The sequence below is a fragment of the Entelurus aequoreus genome, linkage group LG01 (genome assembly GCF_033978785.1).
Source record: "Entelurus aequoreus isolate RoL-2023_Sb linkage group LG01, RoL_Eaeq_v1.1, whole genome shotgun sequence".
Taxonomy (NCBI): Eukaryota; Metazoa; Chordata; class Actinopteri; order Syngnathiformes; family Syngnathidae; genus Entelurus; species Entelurus aequoreus.
Genome location: NC_084731.1, coordinates 29,953,083 through 29,976,465, shown reverse-complemented (window position 1 = coordinate 29,976,465; position 23,383 = coordinate 29,953,083). Strand labels below are relative to the sequence as shown.

The window sequence follows — 23,383 nt, the reverse complement described above, 5'->3', positions numbered from 1 at the left end:
GCTTTGACCCCAATCCAAGCAACCTTTCCTAGTCATGGTGCAGAGAAAAAAAATCAACCAGCACAAAAAGTCAACACACATAATCACACATAACCCAACCTGCTGTCTGAACTTTGTGGATGTTATTAAAAAAATGTCCCATTACATTAACAAATTCGAAATTACACCCATTTAAATCCATTGCAAGGCATGGTGGGAAAAATGCAAAACACTCTCTCCACACTTATCCATTTTTGACATCGAGCTGCTTGATTTTTCTGATTGATTACATATATATATATATATATATATATATATATATATATATATATATATATATATATATATATATATATATATATATATATATATATATATATATATGGTTACTTTGCATGCAGTTGCTTTTCGGCCCCTGGCCAAATTTTTAAGCCCAATGCGGCCCCCCCAGTCAAAATGTTTGGACACCCCTGATCTAGTTAATATATAATTTCTAGAGATGTCCGATAATATCGGACTGCCGATATTATCGGCCGATAAATGCTTTAAAATGTAATATCGGAAATTATCGGTATCGGTTTCAAAAAGTAAAATTTATGACTTTTTAAAACGCAGCTGTACGGAGTGGTACACGGACGTAGGGAGAGGTACAGAGCGGCAATAAACCTTAAAGGCACTGCCTTTGCGTGCCGGCCCAATCACATAATATCTACGGCTTTTCACACACACACAAGTGAATGCAACGCATACTTGGTCAACAGCCGTACAGGTCACACTGAGGGTGACTGTATAAACAACTTTAACACTGTTACAAATATGCGCCACACTGCGAACCCACACCAAACAAGAATGACAAAGACATTTCGGGAGAACATCCGCACCGTAACACAACATAAACACAACAGCACAAATACCCAGAACCCCTTGCAGCACTAACTCTTCCGGGACGCTACAATATACAAACCCCACCTCAACCCCGCCTACCTCAACCTCCTCATGTCCCAAATTCCAAGCTGCTGTTTTGAGGCATGTTAAAAAAAATAATGCACTTTGTGACTTCAATAATAAATATGGCAGCGCCATGTTGGCATTTTTTTCCATAACTTGAGTTGATTTATTTTGGAAAACCTTGTTACATTGTTTAATGCATCCAGCGGGGCATCACAACAAAATTAGGCATAATAATGTGTTAATTCCACGACTGTATATATCGGTATCGGTTGATATCGGTTCCGGTAATTAAGAGTTGGACAATATCGGAATATCGGATATCGGCAAAAAAGCCATTTTCGGACATCTCTAGTTGAAATGGTACAAATGTGTACTTTTTATCACTTTGTACCCTTTTTGGTGGTAGAAAAATATACTTCTGGCCTTTTAAAGACCAATATTGTACTTTTTAGAGAACTTTCTTTAAAAAATGTACCTCTGGGTACAGCTTCTTGTCACATACCCCAGCAATAGACTGTGTCCTCAAAGAGCCTTTGGGTGCTCCATGTCTAGCCAGCCTCCTTATTCACGACCCCAAGTGAGGGCTTTCAGGATGACTGCCTGGGAATGAGTGGACATGCATTGTGTGCATCTGTGCTCGTACATGAGGACACGGCCCAGCGCGGCAGCGGCAGCAGGGAGGAGGAAAAGGGCGCGGGAGGTGAGAGAAATGAGCCGGAGAGACACAAATCATACTTGCAAGAGGCATTTGTGACATGGATGATCTCCGCACAATCTGTTCCCACCGTGCGTGTTTGGGAGTGCACAAGTGATGGTATGTGCTTGTAAAAAAGTGTCGTGGGGGATATGATGAATAAGCATGCCGGTGAGGGGGACAGCAACGCCGCAGATTAGAGCTCAGCGCCACTCACACACTGGCGTGAGCACACTGGCGTTGATGGATGGTTACATCCTGTCCTGACAGAGAGGAGATGGAGGGAATAAATAAAAAGAGGAGAGCCATTCTTGTATGAAGGATGGAGACGTGGTCACTGTTGTTAATGACCGCACCCCTCGGCCCCTACCCCCAAAAAGTGCTTCTCCTCTCCAGCGTGTTGAGTGGTAGCACGTGACCTGGCCTCGCTCGGCAGCGGCAGACAACAGGACGTCCGCGGGCGCGGGCATGGCACTAATAGTCAAACACGCGATATGAAATCAATGATTTGTGCGGCACGGATAGGTTTTCCAGCTCGGCCCCAAAAAAAGCCACAATTAGACCAGAGGTTGTGACCCTGGGGGAAGAAAAAGGTCAAAGCTCAGCAGTAATGACCACATCATTCTTTTTTGGTATAACAGACGGTTATGTGTTTTATTGAGAGTTCTTGCAATGGAATTAAGTCAGTCTTGAAGAGCAGTGTTTCTCAAACTGTGGTATGTGTACACAGGCTACACTTATTGGTATGCCAAAGATTCACTTATTTACATTTTCCAACACAAGCTGAAACTTAAAGGAATTGACGGAAGGGCACCACCAGGAGTGGAGCCTGCGGCTTAATTTGACTCAACATGGGGAACCTTACCTGGCCCGGACACGGAAAGGATTGACAGATTGATGGCTCTTTCTCGTGTGTTCAGGCCTCAAATTTTTACTTTTTAAGGTCAAGGCAAGTGTTACCTTAAAGTAGGGCTCATATTTTAGGGCACCAAGGCAAACATTATTTTCTTTCCAGGCACTTTTGGTTTGTTCTGTGTCGTGTTTGTGTCTCCTCTCAATTGCTCTGTTTATTGCAGTTCTGAGTGTTGCTGGGTCGGGTTTGGTTTTGGAATTGGATTCCATTGTCATGGTATTGCTGTGTATTGTTTTGTTGGATTGATTAATTAAATTTAAAAAAAAAAAATAGATTTTTAAAAAATGAGAATCGATTCTGAATCGCACAACAAGAGAATCGCGATTCGAATTCAAATCGATTTTTTCCCAGACCCTTAATATATATATATATATATATATATATATATATATACATATATATATATATATATATATATATATATATATATATATATATATATATATATATATATATATATATATATATATATATATATATATATATATATATATATATATATATATATATATATATATATATATATATATATATATATATATATATTATGCATATGTAAATGTATTCAATTATAAACATTCATTCACTTTCTCCTTTCCTTCATGGATCTAAACTTTACCGCTGCCGGTATTTTTTTCTATATTTTTATTGTAATATTTTCCGAATGTGTTTGTTCTATTTTTGGCCAAAGTAAGACAAAGAAAACAATCTTTAGTTGTCTTTATTGTTTTTAGTTTTAATGCCATGATTTCAATAGTCCGGCCCGCGTGTGCACAGATTTTCCTCCATGCGGCCCCTGAGCTAAAATTTTGTTTGATACCCCTGTCTTAAACAGTTGAAAGTAGCATATATCGGCCGATAATATCGGCAGGCCGATATTATCGGCCGATATATGCGTTAAAATGTAATATCGGAAATGATCAGTATCGTTTTTTTTATTATCGGTATCGTTTTTTATTTTTTTTATTTATTTTTTTATTAAATCAACATAAAAAACACAAGATACACTTACAATTAGTGCACCAACCCAAAAAACCTCCCTCCCCCATTTACACTCATTCACACAAAAGGGTTGTTTCTTTCTGTTATTAATATTCTGGTTCCTACATTGTATATCAATATATATCAATACAGTCTGCAAGGGATACAGTCCGTAAGCACACATGATTGTGCGTGCTGCTGGTCCACTAATAGTACTAACCTTTAACAGTTAATTTTACTAATTTTCATTCATTACTAGTTTCTATGTAACTGTTTTTATATTGTTGTACTTTCTTTTTTATTCAAGAAAATGTTTTTAATTTATTTATCTTATTTTACTATTTTTTTTAAAAAGTACCTTATCTTCACCATACCTGGTTGTCCAAATTAGGCATAATAATGTGTTAATTCCACGACTGCATATATCGGTTGATATCGGTATCGGTTGATATCGGTATCAGTAATTAAAGAGTTGGACAATATCAGAATATCGGATATCGGCAAAAAGCCATTATCGGACATCCCTAGTTGAAAGTGAAAGAAACAAGTTGGGGTGTAAATATCAATTTATTCGACGAAACAATTACGTTACAATTGTCCAAAAAAAGTCAAGGGCAGTTGCCGCGGTTAAATTCGAGCCCTGACTGTTCAAATTGTGTGTGCTGTAAGTTTCCGCAAATATTGAATATACACTACCGTTCAAAAGTTTGGGGTCACATTGAAATGTCCTTATTTTTGAAGGAAAAGCACTGTACTTTTCAATGAAGATAACTTTAAACTAGTCTCAACTTTAAAGAAATACACTCTATACATTGCTAATGTGGTAAATGACTATTCTAGCTGCAAATGTCTGGTTTTTGGTGCAATATCTACATAGGTGTATAGAGGCCCATTTCCAACAACTATCACTCCAGTGTTCTAATGGTACAATGTGTTTGCTCATTGGCTCAGAAGGCTAATTGATGATTAGAAAACCCTTGTGCAATCATGTTCACACATCTGAAAACAGTTTAGCTCGTTACAGAAGCTACAAAACTGACCTTCCTTTGAGCAGATTGAGTTTCTGGAGCATCACATTTGTGGGGTCAATTAAACGCTCAAAATGGCCAGAAAAAGAGAACTTTCATCTGAAACTCGACAGTCTATTCTTGTTCTTAGAAATGAAGGCTATTCAACAAAATTGTTTGGGTGACCCCAAACTTTTGAACGGTAGTGTACCTGTTAAATAAAACCTCTGCCTTGCTTTTAAATGCATATTTAGACTTAGACTTCGACTTCCTTTTTATTGTCATTCAAATTTTTACAGTACAGATAAGAACAACATTTTGTTGCATTAGCTCATGGTAGTGAAGGATAAAAAAGCAATAAGGTGCAGATATAAATAAATAGATTACTGTACAGATAAATATATTGCACTTTTGCATATGCTTACACGTTTATGGATGTATGTTATATTGTCTTTATATTCCAGTGAGTTAATCCATTTTTGGGGGGAATTGAGGGGATTATTATGATGCGTTCAAGAGTCTTACGGCCTGAGGGAAGAAGCTGTTACAGAACCTGGAGGTTCTGCTTCGGAGGCTGCGGAACCTCTTTCTAGAGTCCAGCAGTGAAAACAGTCCTTGGTGGGGGTGGGAGGAGTCTCTGCAGATTTTCTGAGCCCTTGTTTTTGGGCCTTTTTTTTTTTTTTAGGCCTACTATGCTACTGTATTTTAATGTTGGTCATTATGGTGATACTTGGCGAGCCAAGGGGTTTGAGAACCTCTGTTGTAGAGCAAGTCCTCTTCAATATTTTTCAAAGTATCCTCAGAGTGACGTAATCCACACAAAGTAGAAATGCTTGACTTGGTGCCACTTCAAGGATGCTACCTTTAGTGCACTCTGACATCAACTGACAGGAGCCATTTATGTAAGTACACTGCCAACATTTATCATTTTTCTTCTAGAAACTAGAAATGCTCACTGCTGAAGAGAACCAAAGGGAACTATTTGTAGTGTCTCTTCACCTTTGGATTTTTCTAGTACATTTTTTACACTAGAGACAGAATACCTTTATATCCATCCATCCATTTTATACCGGAACCCAAGATGCGAGGCCGAGTTGCTCGCAAAACACAAACGTCTTTAATAAGTTCCATAAAGTCAGGGTATCCACAAAAGAGTATTCCACAGGGTAGGAGTAAAAAAAAAAAAAAAAAGTGCAGCAAAAAACTAGGAAAAAAATGCTAACAAAAGGTGTAGTAGCTCAGTGGCTAGTAGAACTGTCCATAAACAAAGCAAATACGAAAAGAGTCAACACAGCAAGGATGTCAACAGGAGGCAAAAAACTAGAACATAAGGACATGCAATATTTCTTACTGGGTTTGTTGGAAAGAATAACGAGGGCGAGGAAGAGTAGCGATCCAGTAGTCCTTGCCACGTGCTGTAAGCAACCTGCACTGACTACTAGTGAAGTGAATTATATTTATATAGCGCTTTTTCTCTAGTGACTCAAAGCGCTTTACATAGTGAAACCCAAAATCTAAGTTACATTAAAACCAGTGTGGATGGCACTGGGAGCAGGTGGGTAAAGTGTCTTGCCCAAGGACACAACGGTGGTGACTAGGATGGCGGAAGCGGGGATCGAACCTGGAACCCTCAAGTTTCTGGCACGGCCGCTCTACCAACCGAGCTACACCGCCCCATTAGCACACACAGCTGGCATAAGGAACACAATTCACTATTCACACTGATTCTCACATTATATCATTTGGTATGCAAAATATATTCTCCATTTTTTTTTTAAACAGGTAAAATCACCAAAATGATTCCCGAGCGCGGCCACCACTGCTGCTCACTGCTCCCCTCACCTCCCAGGGGGTGGAACAAGGGGATGGGTCAAATGCAGAGGGTAATTTCACCACACCTAGTGTGTGTGTGTGACTATCAGTGGTACTTTAACTTTGAACTTTAAAGGTTAAAAAAAGCACCCATTTGCTGATGTATGACATACGTATGATGAGCTAAAAAAAAATCGTTCTGAAATTCGACTTGAAAATTGCAGAATCGTTACGAAAAATAATCGTGATTTAGAGATGAATTGATTATTTTTACGGCACCAATAATATCAAATGTTGTATATTACAATGACAGTGTAGAAAGTGAGCATAATAGGGGTGTGTTATAGGGCAGTGGTCCCCAACCACCGACCGATTGGTACCGGGCCGCACAAGAAATTAAAAAAATAATAATAATTAAAAAATGTTTTATTTATTATTATTATTTTTTTATTAAATCAACATAAAAAACACAATATATAGATTATATATCAATATAGATCAATACAGTCTGCAGGGATACAGTCCGTAAGCACACATGATTGTATTTCTTTATGAAAAAAAAAAAAAAGGAAAAAAAACACCCACCCCCCACTCCCGGTCCGTGGGACAAATTTTCAAACGTTGACCGGTCCGCAGCTACAAAAAGGTTGGGGACCACTGTTATAGGGGACCTTCGACTTGTGTATTGGATATGCTTTGGTGTAAATTTTGTTCCAAAGTCACTTTTATAACCTGTGTTTTTTTAGTCTGGCTGCAAGATGTTCAATTCTGGAGGCATTCTGAGATTGCAAATTAAACTACCCCCCACACCTCGAAAAGTATTATAATGTCTCTTTTGAAAATGTTCACTGTTTGAATATATATCTTGCTGTTTTTTTCTTCCAGACACGGTCGGAAAAAAACCGTCATAAATATTATATAGATTCACCCGGTCACAACATTAGGTACACCAGCACACAATTCAGACTAGTGTTGTCCCAATACCGGTACTGGTACCAAAATGTATTTTGATACTTTGTGATACTTTTCTAAATAAAGGGGACCACAAAAAATGGCATTATTGGCTTTATTTTAACAAAAAATCTTACGGTACATTAAACATATGTTTCTTATTGCAATTTGGTCCTTAAATAAAATAGTGATCATACTAGACAACTTGTCTTTTAGTAGTAAGTAAGCAAAAAAAAAAGGCTCCTAATTTAGCTGCTGACATATGCAGTAACATATTGTGTCATTTTCCATCCTATTATTTTGTCAACATTATAAAGGACAAACTGTAAAAATGAATTAATAATCCACTTGTTCATTTACTATTAACATCTGGTTATTTTCCGTTTCAACATATTTGATATACACTTATGTAATAATCACTTATTCTTCTGTTGTTTGGATACATTACATTAGTTTTGGATGATACCACAATTTTGGGTATCAATCCGATACCAAGTAGTTACAGGATCAGACATTGGTCATATTCAAAGTCTTCATATTTCGTGAGTTCTTAAACATAATATACATTTTGAAAAAAACAAAAAAAGATTTTGTGATGTTAAAAAATATCGATGTAATCATAGTAGTATCGACTATATACGCTCCTGTACTTGGTACCATTACAGTGGATCCACCAATGGAATTTGTTTACATTTTGACGCCGGTGAGTTACGGTGTGTAGTGAAGCATGTTTAGCTATTCCTCGTCCTGCAGGAATGATACTTGTAAGAAACGTACTTTTTGTCGCCATGGAGACGAGGATTAGTGATTTAGAAGTAGCTACAACACTGCAGACTGCGGATGGACTTTAGCCGCTAGCACCTCTTCCTGAGGGCGTTTTAGTGTTATAACTTCACCTTTATCATTCATTCTGCCTTTTCTGTCTACACACTGTGTCTGCTTGTAAGTACTCCATGATTGTGCGCTGCCGAACATGCTCCTCTGCTCGTAAAACCAGCAATGTTATGACGTGACGATGACGGAGGGGCGGGGTGGTGGGGGACCGGTACTTTTTAGAGGCGGTATAGTACCGAATATGATTCATTAGTATCGCGGTACTATACTAGTACCGGTATACCGTACAACCCTAATTCAGACTCTGCATAAAAAAAGCTGCTTTTATGTTCATGTTGTACGTTGGTGTTATTATGTACATTAGGGCTGCAACGATTTGTCGACAATAAAATGTATATTTAATATATATATATATATATATATATATATATATATATACACTACCGTTCAAAAGTTTGGGGTCACATTGAAATGTCCTTATTTTTGAAGGAAAAGCACTGTACTTTTCAATGAAGATAACTTTAAACTAGTCTTAACTTTAAAGAAATACACTCTATACATTGCTAATGTGGTAAATGACTATTCTAGCTGCAAATGTCTGGTTTTTGGTTCAATATCTACATAGGTGTATAGAGGCCCATTTCCAGCAACTATCACTCCAGTGTTCTAATGGTACAATGTGTTTGCTCATTGGCTCAGAAGGCTAATTGATGATTAGAAAACCCTTGTGCAATCATGTTCACACATCTGAAAACAGTTTAGCTCCTTACAGAAGCTACAAAACTGACTTTCCTTTGAGCAGATTGAGTTTCTGGAGCATCACATTTGGTGGGTCAATTAAACGCTCAAAATGGCTAGAAAAAGATAACTTTCATCTGAAACTCGACAGTCTATTCTTGTTCTTAGAAATGAAGGCTATTCCACAAAATTGTTTGGGTGACCCCAAACTTTTGAACGGTAGTGTATATATTTATATATTTGTCGACAAAAGTCGTGATGTCATCACTCGTGTTTTTTTGGGCCACTCGCAAAAACATCCCCAGTAATAACATGTAGAATGTAAATGTGTATTTTGCAAAGCGGACCTTGTTTATATGGCAGTACATCTGTGATACGTGAGCATTTAAAGCGGAGGCATGATGTGGGACATCTGGAAGGAGGATGCATCTCAACCTCGGTTAAGAGTAGAGATGTCCGATAATATCGAACTGCCAATATTATCGGCCGATAAATGCTTTAAAATGTAATGTCGGAAATTATCGGTATCGGTTTCAAAAAGTAAAATTTTAGACTTTTTAAAACGCCGCTGTGTACACGGACGTAGGGAGAAGTACAGGGCGCCATAAACCTTAAAGGCACTGCCTTTGCGTGCCGGCCCAATCACATAATATCTACGGCTTTTCACACACAGAAGTGAATGCAAGTCATACTTGGTCAACATCCATACAGGTCACACTGAGGGTAGCCGTATAAACAACTTTAACACTGTTACAAATATGCGCCACACTGTGAACCCACACCAAACAAGAATGACAATCACATTTCGGGAGAACATCCGCACCGTAACACAACATAAATACAACAGAACAAATACCCAGAACCCCTTGCAGCACTAACTCTTCCGGGACGCTACAATATACACCCCCCGCTACCTCCTAAACCCCAAAAACCACGCCCCCCCAACCCCGCCCACCTCAATCTCCTCATGCTCTCTCAGAGAGAGCATGTCCCAAATTCCAAGCTGCTGTTTTGAGGCATGTTAAAAAAAAAAAAACACTTTGTGACTTCAATAATAAATATGGCAGTGCCATGTTGGCATTTTTTTCCATAACCTGAGTTGATTTATTTTGGAAAACCTTGTTACATTGTTTAATGCATCCAGCGGGGCATCACAACAAAATTAGGCATAATAATGTGTTAATTCCACGACTGTATATATCGGCATTGGTTGATATCGGAATCGGTAATTAAGAGTTGGACAATATTGGAATATCGGATATCGGCAAAAAGCCATTATCGGACATCCCTAGTTAATAAGCAATAATTCTGAGGTTATTGAGGGATGACTCTTAATAAGCGGTAGAATATGGATGGTTGTATAAAAAGGCCATGCAGAATAAGGCATTAATAAGTACTGGCTAACAAGTGTGAGACAAAGTTGTGTGAAAATTAACTTTAACTAACATTTTAGCCAAAGTCAGCCCAGATAAACTTTGTTTACATCAATTCAAGTACGTTTTAAAGCAGTGTCAATTTGCAATGCCGTAAAAAAGAGCACAATGACAAACGCCCAGAGACAGACGGGCATCAATTGTGGATGTGTCATAAGATTAAAAATAAAATCCATTAAATAGCCAACGTTATAAGAATTACTCAAATATAGAATTCTACACATTGAGTCTATTAGAGCAGCGGTCCCCAACCTTTTTGTAGCTGGGGACTGGTCAACGCTTGAAAATTTGTCCCACGGACCGGGGGGTAATATATATATATATATATATATATATATATATATATATATATATATATATATATATATATATATTTTTTTTTTTCTTTTTTTTTTTCGTTAAAGAAATACAATCATGTGTGCTTACAGACTGTATCCCTGTAGACTGTATTGATCTATATTGATATATAATGTATATATTGTGTTTTTTATGTTGATTTAATTAAAAAAAAAAAAAATATATATATATATATATATATATATATATTTTTTTTTTTATTTATTTATTTTTTTAATTTCTTGCGCGGCCCGGTGGTTGGTGACCACTGTATTAGAGTGCTAAAACTGCCAAGAGTTAATCAATAGTCAATATACCAGTATGCAGCTTTTTAAATATCACAAAATGATTTTCTTTTTGAGGAAGTTTGTCATGACGAGGACTATCTTGCATTCTGGTTTTCCCAGAATGCAATCGGACCAGACCAGTCATGGCTTGAAGGTATATACATGATTTAATTTAACACTATAACAATAAACAAACAAAAGGGTACAAACAAAAGGCGCGCACAAGGCGGAGAGCAAACTTGGCTATGAAAATAATAAACTAGCACAAAGGCAAAAACTATGGACATGAAAAACTACACTTACTGTGACGTGAAAAAACAAACACTTACGTGGCATGGCACGAAGCATAAACTAGGGAATAAACAGGGCATGATAATGACAGAGGTAATGTCGGCAGACAGACTAATTGAAAAGGACAGGCTTAAATACTTGTGACATGATTGATGACAGGTGTGTGAGTCCGAACGTGAAAACAGGTGCAACTAATCGGTCGTCATGGTGACAAAACAAGGGAGTGAAAGAGCAGGAACTAAGTGTCCAAAAACCAAACAGCACATGGCCAAACAAAAACATGATCAACAGACATGACAAAGTTAGATTTTGTGTTTTGTTTTTAGTGCTATTTTAACTGTTTTTTAATACATAAACAAAGTTAATAGCTTTTTCTCAGCAACTTGCCTTTTCTTTCTTTTAAATGGACAACATATTAATAGCCATTTAAATTTGTGTAACAGCTGAATGAGCAGCACAGTTACAGTGTAAATAAATATTTATGACTGAATTAGTCATCTTTGTTGTTAGTAATCGCATTTCTAAAATAACTTAAGCGGCATTTAGAAGTCGATGGAAAAATTAGCTGAGCTTGACCTCATGTCTAAATAAAAGTATGTCCACCTCGCTTTGATGTTGCGATGTAACCAGACTGCAAAACCCTGCAGGCAGAGAGACATCCACAATTGTGTGCAAGCTCACACCAAAATGCATGATCCTTATACCGTATTTTCCGGACAAGAGTGCGCACCGGATTATAAGGCGCACTGCCGATGATAGTCTATTTTTGATCTTTTTTCATATATAAGGCGCACCGGATTATAGGGCGCATTAAAGGGGTCATATTATTATTATTTTTTTCTAAATGTAAAACACTTCCTTGTGGTCTACATAATATGTAATGGTGGTTCTTTGGTCAAAATGTTGCATAGATTATGTTTTACAGATCATCTTAAAGCCGCTTTCTGACAGTCGCTTCAGGATGCGCCGTTTTGTGGTCGGTCTTATTTACGTGGCTCACCTTCGACAGCGTCTTCTCCCCGTCATCTTTGTTGTAGCGGTGTAGCGTGCAAGGACGAGAGTGGAAGAATTGTCAAAAGATGGAGCTAACTGTTTTAATGACATTCAGACTTTACTTAAATCAATAACGGAGCAGCATATCCTCATCCGCCGGAAAGGTGTACCGTGAGAAACCTTCTGACCGGATCTCTCTAATAACTAAAGTTCCTTGGGTGAATAATGTAAACTCACTACACCGGTATGTTTTAGCGTTTTCATGGCAGATATAAGTAAGAACTTTACACTACTTTATATTAGAAAATGGCAACAGCGGAGGATGTTAAGAAGATAAAGAAAAAGAAGAAGCACGGACTACAAAACGGTTAATTTTGAGAGGGTGAGTTGTTGGATGCAAATGAACCTCTCCTCAGTAAGCCTTTGCCCCCGCCCGGCAGAAATGTTTTTGTAGTTTTTTAGCTTTTATTGTGCACTATAGACACCAGCCATCTGTTTTGAGTGACTTTCACCACAACACAACATCCCAGATCATGGTCACGATCATGATCAAGCTATGAAGCCGCACCGCTTGATGGATTGTACTGTGCTTCAACATACGAGTATTATTATGGTGTGTGTATAAGGTAAGACATATTATTTGGCGTTTTGTTTCGCAATATTATGCAAAAGCAACTTTTCGTATCTTCTGGTACCTGCGGAACTGTATTTGGGATCTGCATAAGTCCTGAAAATTTTCGCGTGTCCGCATTTGTAGTCCGTGTCGACACTGTATTCGATAAATAAATAAATGGGTTATACTTGTATAGCGCTTTTCTACCTTCAAGGTACTCAAAGCGCTTTGACAGTATTTCCACATTAACCCATTCACACACACATTCACACACTGATATTCGATAAGCTTCTTCTTTTTCTCTATCTTCTTGTTATGGGACATTCATCCTCTGCTGTTGCCATTTGTAATATAAAGTAGTGTAAAGTTATTACTTATATCTGTCAGTAAACTCGCCATGAAAGCGCTAAAACATACAGGTGTAGTGAGTTTACCTTATTCACCCAAGGAACTTTAGTTATTAGAGAGTTCCGGTCGGACAGTTTTTCACGGGACACTTTTCCGGTGTTGTTGCTTTTGGATGAGGAGATGCTGCTCCGTTATTGATTTAAGTAAAGTCTGAATGTCATTAAAACAGTTAGCTCCATCTTTTGACACCTCCGTCCTTGCACGCTACAACAAAGATGACGGAGAAAAGACGCTGTCGGAGGTGAGCCACATAAATAAGACCGCCCACAAAATGGCGCATCTTGAAGAGACTGTCAGAAAGCGGCTTGAAGATGATCTGTAAAACATATTTTATGCATCATTTTGACCAAAGAACCACAATTACATGTTATGTGGACCACAAGGAAGATAATAATAATAATAATATGACTCCTAAAATGCGCCCTATAATCCGGTGCACCTTTTGTATGAAAATAGACTTTACTAGACCCGCTCATTTGCAGTGCGCCTTATAATCCGGTGCTCCCTATGGTCCGGAAAATACGGTAAGGTGCATGGCAGAGCACAAACCTAGAATGAAGTCGAAGGAATTGTCTGCAGACCTCCGAGACAGGATTGAATTTAAGAAGGATACAGAAAACCATCTGTTGCCAAATATGCTTCCTTGCCTGAATAAATGTGTAAAGAAAAAAATCCCAGCTTGTGGTAGGAGCTCATGTGTAACTGCAGCCATAATCCACTTACTAGAAGTAGAATAAACTCCCCCTTCCGTGCCTCAAGGTGATTTCCTCCACAGCCCCGACTCCCTTTGACCATGACAAATCTCCCTAAGTGATAGTAATGATTGTAATTGAACAGGCAGCGTCTCTTCCCACAGCGCTCCATCTATCACCTCGCTCGCATCTGCCGCCTGTGCGGGTATTAGAGTCTGCGTCAACCTGGGTGACGCCGCTGGCCGCCAGATGTGCTCGTGACTGTGGGCGACGGTGCCACGTCGAGGCTTTGTTGAAAAGCTCCCAGCATGCACGGCAGCGCGGGTCCGCCGTGAAGGAGCAGCCAAGCCCGGGGGCGTCCATCACAGTCACCTTCGAACAACGTGAGCTGGGGTGGAGTGTTTAACTGTGTGAGATGCAGAGCATGAAAGGTGGATGAGGAGAGGAGCGAGGAGGAATGGGCCCGGAGAGGGGCCTGGAGGGGAGAGCGGCATTGGATGGATGTGTGAGAGGAATCTTCTACAGAGAGGAATATGGGTAGTCAGGACCGGGGCCGGGGGTGGAGGGATCTGTCAAGGGAGAGAGTGAGTGTGTGTGTGTGTGTGTGTGTGTGTGTGTGTGTGTGTGTGTGTGCGCTGGAGGTGATGGCTTTGTAATGAAAACAGCAGGCAGCCAGTGATCGAGGGTCCCTCTTGGTAGCTGACTGATGTCAGTCACCAGCGTGCAGCAGACTTCCTTGGAGATAGCTGCTTGGCCGCGTTTGTGTGTAAGTGTGTGTGTATGTGTGTGTGTGTGTGTGTGTGTGTGTGTGTGTTCTTGTATTTATACATTTCTTGAGACATCAACAAGGAAAAGTACCTTCCATATGAGTGAACAAGTTAGGACCGAAATCATGGTCCCAATACGGAAAACCATTTGATCTAATAGAGAGCCAAATACTAGAGTCCGTGAACATTGCTTCAAAGTCAGGATTTTTTGTTGATTTAATGTGCCTACAGAAGTAAACATTGACAAGGTGCAAAGGCAGCAATATATGATAAAACAAGACGGCAGTTAAGCACATTAAAAAAAAACAAAAAATAGAGATCTCCTTTGCAACCCTGTTGGTGAAATCTATCAAAATTAGGGTGGTCCCAAAAAGGAGGGATTTTTCAAATTGACTGTCGGTGTTAAAAGTGCTCCCCCTCTGGCCAACATATTAGTGTGTGTAAGAAATTGAAATGCGTCCCCTTTGACCAAAATTGATTAAAAAATATATACATATATATATGTCTATAGAGACATACTGGAATAACTTGAAGTAAATAATGAAGATTAAAAAACAATTACAAACAAAAAAATAAAATAAAATAAAAGCTTACCTTTTTATATATGCATAGTTTGTACATATTATTAATGTTGTAAATATAAATCTTTATATATCTAGAAAGGGTGGTCCTAAAGAGGTAGGCATTTTTCTCAGGTCTCAAGAAGGTAATAAATACAAGAGTGTGTGAGTGTGTGTGTGTGTGTGTGTGTGTGTGTGTGTTCTTGTATTTATACACTTCTTGAGACATCAACAAGGAAAAGTACCTTCCATATGAGGACCGGTGAACAAGTTAAGACCAAAATCATGGTCCCAATACGGAAAACCATTTGATCTGATAGAGAGCCAAATACTAGAGTCCGTGAACATTGCTCCAAAGTCAGGATTTTTTTGTGGATTTAATGTGCCTACAAAAGTAAACATTGACAACGTGCAAAGGCAGCGATATATGATAAAACGAGACGGCAGCTAAGTACATTACAAAAAAACAAAAAAGTGAGATCTTATTTGCAACCCTGGTGGTGAAATCTATCAAAATTAGGGTGGTCCCAAAAAGGAGGGATTTTTCAAATTGACTGTGTCGGTGTTAAAAGTGCTCCCCCTCTGGCCAACATATGTAATAACAAGTGTGTGTAAGAAATTGAAATGCACCCCCTTTGGCCAAAATTTATATATATATAAAAAAATTTATAATATGTATGTAGAGACATACTGGAATAACTTAAAGCAAATAATGAAGATTAAAAAACAATTACAGACAAAGAAAAAACTAACAAAAAAATAAAATAAAAGCTTACCTTTTCTTATATTTGCATAGTTTTTATATATTATAAATGTTGTAAATTCAAATCTTTATATATCTAGAAAGGGTGGTCCTAAAGAGGTAGGCATTTTCCTCAGGTCTCAAGAATTTTAAGAAATACAATAATTAGTATGTGTGTGTGTGTGTGTGTGTGTGTGTGTGTGTGTGTGTGTGTGTGTGTGTGTGTGTGTGTGTGTGTGTGTGTGTGTGTGTGTGTGTGTGTGAGAGTGCGTGCGTACGTTCTTGTATTTCTACCCTTCTTGAGACACCAACAAGGAAAAGTACCTTCCACATGAGGACCGGTGAACAAGTGAGGACCGAAATCATGGTCCCAATACGGAAAACCATTGCATCTAATGGAGAAAGTCTCATCTGCATTCCTGGTGGTGAAATCTATCAAAATTAGGGTGGTACCAGAAAGGAGGGATTTTTCAAATTGACTTTGTGTCGGTTTTAAAAGTGAAATTTTTGTCATAATTTTTGAAATTATGACTTTTGTCATAATTTTGCCAAGTAAAATTCCGATTGTTATTATAATATTGCCAACCTTTTTAAGTTTTCTTGTAAAATTGTGACTTTTGTCGAGTAAAGTGACGATTTCTCATAAATTAGCCAAAATGTTAAGCTTTTCTTGTAAAATTGCGACTGTTATTTAGTAAAATTCCAACTTGTATCATAATATTGCACACATTTTTTACCCATTTTTACTTGCGTTGAGTAAGTTTATTAAAATACTGCCAAAATTCTAAGTTTTTATTGTGAAATTGTGAACTTTTTCTTGTGAAATTCCAACTAATTTTTCACAACAAGCTTTTTTATATTTGCATTATATGTACATATTAAAAATGTTGTAAATACACATCTTTATACATCTAGAAAGGGTGGTCCTAAAGAGGTAGGCATTTAGGTCTCGTGAAGGTAACAAATACAAGAATGTCTGTGTGTGTGTGTGTGTGTGTGTGGTGTGTGTGTGTGTGTGTGTGTGTGTGTGTGTGTGTGTGTGTGTGTGTGTGTGTGTGTGTGTGTGTGTGTGTGTGTGTGCATTCTAGGTATTGCCCTGGCTAAATTGGGGCCCTAAGCAGAATTTTATTTAGAACCCACAATTTTTCCCCACTTTTTTGTTTGTGTGAAAATATTTTTATTCTTTTTAATCAAACTCTAATTCAATTTGATGCATGTTTTGTCCATAGGCCCTTTTCCACCACAGGATCTTTCCCACTTAAATAAAGTTCCCCCTGTGTTTCCACCAAAAAAAACTACCCAGACAGATTTAGTTCTTCAGGAACTTTTTTTTAGTTCCTGCCAACTAGGTGGGACTTTTGGAAGGTTTCTGGGCTGTGCAGGCTGTGCTGTTGAATGCTGATCGGTTGAACACAGTTGGAGGCGTTCCTAAAACGTATTTTTCGAACACATTAACGACTTGTTTATATCCCATTTCTTGTGTATTTCTATTGCGAAATACTCGACAACAGAGAGAGAGAGAGAGAAGATTGAAAGGAACTTTTGACTTGCAGGAACTTTTGTGGGGAACCTGATCAATGATCAGTGAAACTTTCTTGCAGTGTTTACAGATCGTTTTAAGACTCTATTCAGCTTAATGTTGTTTATTATTCTTTACAAACTTCATTTCGATACGCGAAGCTACGAGAATTGGACGGACTGTTTTAAACGTATTTACAGAGGAGTATGAAGCCGAACTCGAAGCATCGACCTCAGCTGCTTACTACTCGGACTTTGTTGGATAATTGTGAAATAAAAGAAGCAGTAAACGAGTGGAATGAAGTTAAAATACATAAAATATTAACTATTTACTTTATTACATGTTGTAAAAGTAGTCAGTAACACTCCATTTGTGTAGTTATTAGCCTCAACCCGAATGGATAGAATGCTAATGCTAACAAGCTAACGCTAAACCTGATGTGTTTGTGTTGTTGGCGTGAGCTAAACCCTGACATTTATTAGAAACATATAGTATCTGTAAAAGTTCAGGAACTTTAGGTTCCTGGATCCTAAAGTTCCTGAACTTTGGGTGGAAAAGAGCCTCATGTGAATGGCTGGGGAACTTTGTCATTATATTCTTATCAGTGATGAAGTAGGGAGGGTTTAGGAATACATTTGTTGTAAAAAAAAATAAAAATAAAATATATATATATTTTTTATTTATTTTTATTTTACCCTGTCATTAATTAAAGTTTTTTTTTTTACATGTGCTTTTCCACGCAAAAAGGAGGAACTCACGCAGTTAAATCGAAGCCCGAAGTGGAATTTTATTTTGAGCCTCCTACCGTCATATTACAAAACTTTTTTCCACATTTTTCAATTTTTGAAACAATTGTTTTAATCCAACTTGAATGTCATTTGTTGCATGTTTTGTACCGAAACAAATTCATGGGAAATAAATTGTTCAAAATGTATTTTTTTAATTTCAAAATAACAAATGTAAGATAATTAACACACACCTTTGCATACTTTCCTGATACAGAATTTGATCCCAGTATGATTGTTTACCAGCCCAGCAGTAATGCTGCATGCCACAACGGACAATGGGGAAATTTGTATTATATTATTATCGGTGACGGAACAGGAAGGGTCTAGGAATATATTTCCACTAACAAGTTTGTATGAAGCGCCCCGTCAATTATTATTTGATATTTATACATGTGTTTATTTACGCAAAACAGGCCCCTCATGCAGGCCCATCCTAAATCAGGGCCCTAAGTAGAATTTTATTTTTAGCCCTGCCCTTTCCATTTTTTTTTACACCTTTTTTATTTATGTGAAACAATTATTATACTTTTTTAAATCTAACTTGAATTGAATCCAAGAATTCCAGGTTTTCCGGGACATTTTTCCCATTCAAAATGAATTGGCCATTTTTCAAACTTTCACCATTTCCACATTTTTCAACCGATTCAAACCATTCCACCTTCAACACATTCCACCATTCTGGAAATTCAAACGACCCTTTTTTCAATTTCAAAACAATTCCAGGATTTTTCGGAATTCCTGGATTTTCCAAAGCCCTATTTCCACCCTTTTTTCTGGCGACAACACCTTCCACGTTTTTCAACCCACTTCAACTGTTCCACCATCAAAACATTCCTCTCAATCAGGACAAAAAAAAAGTTGTTTTTTGAAGTGGAAAAAATTCCCGGTTTTCCCGAAATTCCAGGAATTCCGTAATACAATTTCTCAATTCAATAACTGCTTCAATATTTCTCGACCGATTTGAAAAATTCCAAAACCAACCATTTCAACTCATTTAGACCATTCTAAATGGTCAAGCTTTTGTTTACTATTTTCCCGAAATTCCCAAATTTTGGGGGAAATTCCCAGTAAAATAAATGGGTCATACTTCAAAGTTCCACAACTCCCACATTTTTCACCTGATTCAAACTGTTCCAACTTCAAAATATTCAGCCTGTGTGGGAATTTTGTGCTCTACTTCTACAATTCTAAAACAATTCCAGGATTTCAGTTCAACTTCAGCATTGGAGTATCCACACGCAATTCCTTCGGGAATTGCCTCATCTAGTTAATTATTGACCTTATTTAATTTTATTTTTCACTATCGAATGAGTTAAGTCGGTCAAAAATTGTAATAGTTTAAATAAGGATTTTTTTTTTTCAGGCAAATTAATGCACTTTAAATCTTTTCTATTACAGACTAAAAAACTGTAACGACAGGGTCGCATTATACTGCGGGGGTCGTTCTCCCTCGATGCAGCGGGAACTCCAGAGGCGACGTGCAGGTGAGGCAATGATTTATTGTCCATGAAGTCATGCAAAAATACAAAAGACCGAAAAGCGTACAGATAGCGTGGGAGCTATGGCGAAGCTTAGCACAGAGATAGGAATCAAGAATCATAGAAAAATACTTAGCGTACGGGTTGCATGGAAGCAAGTAGAAAACGTCGTCACTGTTGCGTGATGCAAGCAAGGAAGCCAGACTGATTGTGGCGAGAAACGGGAATAAGTAGCTCTCTGATTAGTGCCCAGGAGCAGGTGAGCATTCCGAACACTAATCAGAGGCAGGTGAAACACAAACCCAGAGGTGCTGAAAACAGAACTGAGGTGGTCAAAACTAACAGAACAAAACATGATCAGGGCAACGGGTCATAACAAAAACAATGTTAAATAAAGTTATTTTTGTTTGTAAGTTGATCTATAATTATTTCTTTTTTTAAGGATACAATGTTATAACACTTTTTTGATACTATTTATTAGGGCTGCGAATCTTTGGGTGTCCCACGATTCCATTCAATACTGATTCTTGGGGTCACGATTCGATTCAAAATCGAATTTTTTCGATTCAACGCGATTCTCGATTCAAAAACGCTATTTTCCCGATTCAAAACGATTCTCTATTCATTCAATACATAGGATTTCAGCAGGATCTACCCCAGGCTGCTGACATGCAAGCAGAGTAGTAGATTTTTGTAAAAAGCTTTTATAATTGTAAAGGACAATGTTTTATCAACTGATTGCAGTAATGTAAATTTGTTTTAACTATTAAATGAACCAAAAATATGACTTATTTTATCTTTGTGAAAATATTGGACACAGTGTGTTGTCAAGCTTATGAGATGCGATGCAATTGTAAGCCACTGTGACACTATTGTTCTTTTTTTTTAAATTTTTATAAATGTCTAATGATAATGTCAATGAGGGATTTTTAATCACTGCTATGTTGAAATTGTTGCTAATATTGATACTGTTGTTGGTAATATTCATTTTTGTTTCACTACTTTTGGTTTGTTCTGTGTCGTGTTTGTGTCTCCTCTCAATTGCTCTGTTTATTGCAGTTCTGAGCAGGGGCGTCACTAGCTTTTAAGGAGAGGGGGAGCTTAGCCCCCAGGAGATGCACAGGATGCGAGCGAACGTAGCGCACGAGAGCACAAAACTTCACAAACGGCTAACAAAGACTTAGAAATTATTCATTGTTATTATTATTATTTCAGTCGGTTTAGTTTCAATCTGTGTTCAGTACAACAACAAACATGGTCAGCACAGCGACATTTTGTTTACAGCATCAACAAGAAACAATTACTTGCATGATCCTTCAAGATACACTGAAACACAATGAAAGTCATGGCATTAGCCTCTATGTTATTCATTCACAACATAGAGGCTAATGCCACAACTTTAGCTCACAATACAATAATTGTTTGTTCCCAAATATTTTGAAGTTGCACAGATTTTATTTTGGGCACATATGTGACTAAAATGGTTGTAAATTCAAGCCCTAGAAATATTACTTAATTACTTGAATTAAAGTAATATCTGGATCGGGATAATTTGGCTTGTATATAATATATTTAAATATATATATATTATGGCAAGCCGTTAAGGAAATTAAATATATATGGAAGTCTGAATAGAAATGAGAAACGTTTATATATACTGTAAATAACCAAGACTTAGAGTCCGTCTGCTGATCTGAAAAAGAGCCAAAGCTGTCAAAGAGCTGAGGGACCATCTTCAAAGTGCAATGCTGAAACAAATAATGCAAACAATAAAATGTAACTTCCAGGGCTTGAGATTAACGTAGTCCCGTCGTCCCGGGGACGGTCAAAAAAAATGCATGGGACGAAATTAAATGCTTCCCGGGACGATGGCTTTTAACCTTTTTTTTTCTTTTTCTTTTTATGTATTTATTCATTTTACATTTTATATTAAATGTCTTGGTTTTTCCACCCTCTGAAAATCCTATGAAATGTTTAACAAGCCATCCTATAATAAAACAACAGCTATTAATGTAACAATACAATAAAACAAATTATATTTAATGATGTTTTTTTCATTATTTTAACAATAGGCTAATGTATATTACTTTATGTAGATTCTACAAGAAACACAAAACTTAAAAACTAAATGATTTACAATGGCAGACACAAGGTTCTTGTTCTGCAGTGCTGTGTGCTAATGTGCTTCGTACACCTGCAGGACCGCAAGCAAGGTCGCAGAGAAAATGCGGACTGGATTTTGAGTGATGTGGGCATTTTCTATATGAACAAGTCCAAGGACCGCAAGCAAGGTCGCAGAGAAAATGCGGACTGGATTTTGAGTAATGTGGGCATTTTCTATATGAACAAGTGGAATGGATGTGAGGGGAAACTGAGTGAATAATGACAGGTTATATGATTATTTATTTAAACTCATATTCGGGCCACTTTTTAATGAATATGTCGGCATGTATGTAAAAAAAAAAAAAAGTATTATTATTATTATTATTTTTAAACCCCAAATTATTTAGGGGGGCTTAAGAACATTTTAGGGGGGCTTGAGCCCCCCTAAAATAGGCCTAACAACGCCAATGGTTCTGAGTGTTGCTGGGTCGGATTTTGTTTTGGAATTGGATTGCATTGTTATGGTATTGCTGTGTATTGTTTTGTTGGATTGATTAATAAAAAAAAATAAATAAATAAAAATAAAAATGAAAAAAAAATAAAAATAAAAAAATTGATTTTTTAAAAATTAGATTTGATTCTGAATCGCACATCGTGAGAATCGCGATTCAAATTTGAATCGATTTTTTTCCCACACTCCTACTATTTATAGTCATCAAACATATTTTCTTCCCCCTAGGGGGGGCGTAAGAGAAACATAATTGAGAAGCACTGGCGTATGGGGACGGGCGGCCATGGTTATTTCACATTCATCAAGAAAGCTGATGTAGCACTTTCCCCTCATATCTTAACTATAATTAAATAGCCTCTAAGTAATTGCTGATGCACAGCATGTGTGTGTAAGATTGTGTGTGTGTGCGCGTGTGATTAAGAGGGGGTTAGAGGCTCTGATTGTCTTGGGCGAACAGAGTGAACAAGGTGTCATGCTCGGGAGACCCCCAGACAAATTAATTCACTTATTGACACTGCTGACACGTCTCAGTGACTTTGTAAAATGAACAATTGATCAGGCCTCCTCACCTTCTCTCTCTCTTCCTGTGTGTCAGTGGTCGTGTCTTTGTCTGTCTCACACTCTATTATTCCCACGTCTCTCTCTCTGACATTCCACCAAACCTCTGACTCCCAAGTCCAACTCCCTGCTTTGTTAGTGTCGTTCTCTCTCCTCTCTCTTCCTTCTCTGTCAAGCTCACCTTTCCAGTTGACAGGCATGACACGTGCAGTAATCAATGCCGATGCGTGCAAGCTCATCATTAGCAGCAGACGGGGCCGATAGATTGCTCATATGTTCGTTAATGTCGGCCTGGGACTTTTGGAGGACTTTTCTAGAAATAGATGGGCAAGTAGTTTTTTCTTATCAATGAATTGTAATTGCCAAACCACAATACAACAATTGGTGCACCAAAATAAACAGTCTGGGATGGCAATATACCTGTACATAAAAAAAATAGGCAAA

At 37.7% G+C, this 23,383-nt stretch overlaps 1 protein-coding gene across 4 annotated transcripts in view; it reads left to right on the top strand.

The window, feature by feature from the left end:
- eogt (EGF domain-specific O-linked N-acetylglucosamine (GlcNAc) transferase) overlaps positions 1-23,383 on the top strand; it is a 110,736-nt gene that overhangs the window by 54,786 nt on the left and 32,567 nt on the right. For 2 of the 4 annotated variants that reach the window (XR_009826193.1, XR_009826192.1), the window contains one exon: positions 19,688-19,773. The exons of 1 other annotated variant lie outside the window; for it this stretch is intronic. The gene's annotated coding sequence lies outside the window, so the exon portion shown is untranslated. Of the gene's footprint in view, positions 1-14,077; positions 14,204-19,687; positions 19,774-23,383 lie in introns of those variants that run through there. One more of the 4 variants, XR_009826197.1, reaches the window with a different exon arrangement.